The sequence below is a fragment of the Oryx dammah genome, unplaced genomic scaffold, assembly GCF_014754425.2.
Source record: "Oryx dammah isolate SB20612 unplaced genomic scaffold, SCBI_Odam_1.1 HiC_scaffold_22, whole genome shotgun sequence".
Lineage (NCBI taxonomy): Eukaryota > Metazoa > Chordata > Mammalia > Artiodactyla > Bovidae > Oryx > Oryx dammah.
In genome coordinates, this window is record NW_024070206.1 from 14,327,019 (window position 1) to 14,331,015 (window position 3,997).

The 3,997-nt window shown below is 48.6% G+C and overlaps 1 protein-coding gene and 1 long non-coding RNA gene across 2 annotated transcripts in view; one reads left to right on the top strand and one right to left on the bottom strand.

Moving 5' to 3' along the window:
- Positions 1–379: 379 nt before the first annotated feature.
- LOC120881011 lies at positions 380–2,038 on the bottom strand. The gene is made up of 3 exons (XR_005725186.1): positions 1,609–2,038; positions 1,421–1,507; positions 380–598 (listed from the first exon to the last, which is right to left on the bottom strand). It is a non-coding gene; the product is annotated as an uncharacterized LOC120881011 (long non-coding RNA).
- A 1,822-nt stretch (positions 2,039–3,860) lies between these two features.
- The window catches only part of SMAD2 (SMAD family member 2), a 92,603-nt gene continuing 92,466 nt past the window's right edge, over positions 3,861–3,997 (top strand). The window contains exon 1 of the mRNA XM_040264528.1: positions 3,861–3,966. The gene's annotated coding sequence lies outside the window, so the exon portion shown is untranslated. The remainder of the gene's footprint in view (positions 3,967–3,997) is intronic.

Genomic DNA, 3,997 nt, shown 5'->3' on the forward strand with positions numbered 1-3,997 from the left:
TGATAAGCATATGAGATATCTGATAAATACTTGCTGAAATTTTTTCTTGTATATGCTTTATTCTCCAGCATTTCCTATCAGATATTACATATTTTTTATTTTTAGTAAAAATTAGCATGCGAATGTGTGTGTGTAGAGGCAGGTATACACATCTTCAACATAACTTTATTTAAAACATGAAATTTCATTGTGTTGAGATAAAAATTCATTTGGTATTGGGTTTCTTCATTTACAGCAAAAATAACCCCACACATTTGTTCTTTACAACTTTTGCTTAGGTCATCTCATTAATCAGTATCCTTTCAGTTACAAATAACTGAATCTTTGAGATGTAATACAACTTCGTTCCATGAGGATGAGCAAATACAGAGATTGGATATTCACAAGATACTCAAAGGTTTTATTGAGGGCAAATACACACTGGAAGGGGCAAAGCTGTGTAGAATGCATGGAGACCTCTGACACACATACAGCCTTTTTCTGCTATACAAATGCTGTTATTTCATATTTCTTCAATTATGTGGTATTTTATCTCAGATTGTGGGGAAACAACTGAGAACAAGATGCTTACTGTCCTTGTCCTTCAGGAATTCACAATCTAAATGGCGAGACAAAACACACACATGAGAAGTTAAAAAACTACTCAAGACTAAACTAATAGATCAAGACATTAATCAAAGCAAAGTCATGGTATGTAAATCTTTCTAATCATGAGAGAAAATTCATAGGTGAGTGATATCTTTTGGGCTGGAGTAACAAGGAAGAGTTTAACAGATTTAGCAGAAAGGAGAAGGAATGTGAGTTCTAGCCTTTGAAAAATAAATACGTGGAGATTATACACACACATATATATTGTTAAAACTCAAGCTACAAAAGAATTAATGATAAAAGTTTTCCACTCATGACTTCAAGGTGCTCCTTGTAGAAGCAAACGCTCTTACCATTTTCCTTATGTGCCTTTCTGAAACATTTTACTACTTTTAAATAGATTATTTTGATTTTTTAGTATCATGCCTAATAAAGTGTTGAACAAGGTGTCTATTGATATAAACATAAGATTTTAAATATAACATATAATTGGGGCCTACTTATAGATCTTGAAGTAGCCTAATGAATTTCTAAGTTGATTGCTGCCATGGCGATCCCTGTTCCCAGCTGCCTTCAGTTTCTATCTTGACCCACTTCGGCTCAGATGCATTTCTAGCTGAGGGGCAGAAGGCATGCTCCTTTCCTAAGCCTTTTGGGGACTGGTAGGGCATTGGTACCCAGATTGCCCCTCCTCCCCTTTCCTTGATCATACAAATCCTGGAAGGCTTCCTAAATGGAAGAGTTAGGGATCCAAAGTCTGACACTTTGGAGAGATGGTCTTAGACCTCAAGTATATTATCCATTGAATTAATGTGCCTCTCAAAGTACCTACCTCTCACACTGGGAGCAGATTCTTCTGGAATTCCAGTCAGATCTGCTTCCACTTGTCCTCACTCACATGGACACCCAAGTGCACACCCTGGTCACATAGGAGAAAATACTTGTGTGATGCAGGTAGACTTTTATAGGCTATTTCATACAAAAACTGGTGGTCTGTTAGTAGGAAGAAGGACCACAAACCTTAAACAGCCTTCCTGCTTCTACATCAAATAAGCCTTTGCCCTAGAACATCCTCCTTTGTGGCCCTGGGAAGTGGAAAGGGAAGTCTTAAGAGGTGGAAGAGCTCCACCAATTGGCTTCCTAGCTCTCCTTCACAAGCTGTTTTTAGAAAAGAGGTGAGTATAACTGCCTCTAAATTTACAAGAGGAGACGCCATCCTGGAGGTAAACTTTTGAAGGTAAGATTTCTGCTGAGTGGGTTCATCTTGACCTATATGCCTGCAGGCAACAGAAGGGAAGAAATGATAACGATTATTGGTTTTCTTCGAACTTCAAAACCATGTGCTATTCACTTTCATATTTACTACTTTCTTTAATCATCACACAACTATATTTATTTATTTAATTGGAGGCTAATTACAATATTGTAGTGGTTTTTGCCATACACTGACATGAATCAGCCATGGGTGTACCCCATGGGTGTTCCCCATCCTGAACCCCCCTCCCACCTCCCTCACACAACTATAGTTAAGCAGCTATTATTGCAGGAGAATTTTACTTGCCAAAGGTCACAGATTTGAAGCACAGCTGCATGCAAAACTACAATTTGCCCAACTCCAGCGTTCATGCTCTTCATCACAAACTTGATGAGAAAAGTACTTCCATGTTCGAGGAGATAGTAGAAATGGAGATTTTTTTAAAAAAGGATATTTGGAAAATCTGTAACACTCAGAGGATGACTAAATCTCTCTCCAGGTTCAGCACTAGGTATCCTCCTAAGAGAAGCCTTCATTTCTGAAAAGAATGAATGTATTTCAGAAAGCCTTACTATTTGAAATGGTCATCTGGTACTTCCTGCTTGCTGATCTGTATTGCCAGTGCTGCTCTGCCTCGAGTCCTCTGTTAAATTCACGAAGTAGTGTACATGTGAGTGCCAGACAAGAACCAAGAAAACCGTGTTACAGGTCTAGTCTCTGCCACCAACGACCTATGTGAGACCCGAATTTCTTCTCAACTTGAAGTTCTATGGTGTTCTCTGCCTAACATCGTACATGCTTGATAATCGCTTAATGTGATTGGCTGGGTTCAAGATTTCAGGCAGAGGCTCGGGGTCTGCAAGGAAAAGGCGACCGAAGTTTCTAGCAGCTTAGAGGCTTTGCAGTGCAGACGTGCGAGGATGGGGTCTAAGAACAGCGCCTGAGCAGTGCAGAAATGAAGAACGGGGCAGATAACTCAGCAACTGAGGGATATCGTGCCAGGCACTTGTGTTCTAGACTTCACAAGGAGCATTCAGAACACGCATGATGAGCACCATTTTTTCACGAAGACAGGACCAAGTTTCCGTTCAAGAAAAATACCTGTGACCCCCCTCCCCGCCCCTCCACCAGACCCTACAGCCCAAGCAAAGAGCTCGGCCCCGGGCTTATTTACATCTCGGACCCCGCCCCCGTTTACCACCACGAGGGCCGCGCCCACTCATTCGCACAGGGCGCCCCACGCGTGGGTCCGGGACGCAGGCTTCGGCACACCCCTCCCTCTTCGGCCCCTTAGCTCGCCCACCGTCGGGGCCTCCCACCCCGAGGATAAGCACGCCTCCACTCCCGGCTTGACTACAGAGAAGGTGGGCCGGGCGGCGGCCTCCGACAGGCCCCACCCAGTGGTGCCGGCCAGACACGGGGACGGAGGACCAGCCGAGATCAGGACGGAAAGGTGGTCGCCCTCACGGCAGGTTACGCGCCTCCCCTCCCCGCCTCCCACTCCCTTTCCCAGAGTTTCCCGTGCGAGCGCGCGAGAGAAGAAGCCAACCGAAACCGCGGGCATCCCACCCCGCCTAAGTCCTCCGCCGCCCGCCCGGCCGCACCTCGCCTCACGCTCTACGGGGGAGGCGGGACCAATCAGCGAGCGACGTCTCCCTTCCGATTCGAGGCCCCCGACGCGCGGCTCACACCCCGAGCACCCAGCGCGCTGATTGGCTGCGTGCGCCGCCGGTCCGGCCGGGAGGGCGGGGAGGCCGGAGGGAAAGGAGGTGGGGAGAGGTAGCGGCCCGCGCCTCTCAGAGCCCACAGCTCGCGCCCTGGCCCTAACGCGGGCGCTCGGGCCTAACCTTTTCCCTTTCTTCGCTGCCCGGGTCTTCCGCGCGCGCCCCCAAGGCCGCGCGCTCCGCCAGCGTACCTCGCGCCCCTAACGGGCGTCCAGGGACGCCAATCAGCGGGCGGCAGGGTGCCAGCCCCCCGGGGCTGCGCCGGCGAATCGGCGGGGCTCGCGGCCCGGGGTGGGAGGCGGGGCTACCGCGCGGCCGCGGCGGCGGCGGCGGCGGCGGCGGCGGCGGAGGAGCAGCTCCCAGCCACCAGCCAGCGAGCGCCGAGCGAGCCGCCCGGAGGTGGGTGCGCCGCGCCGCTGCGTTAGTGTGA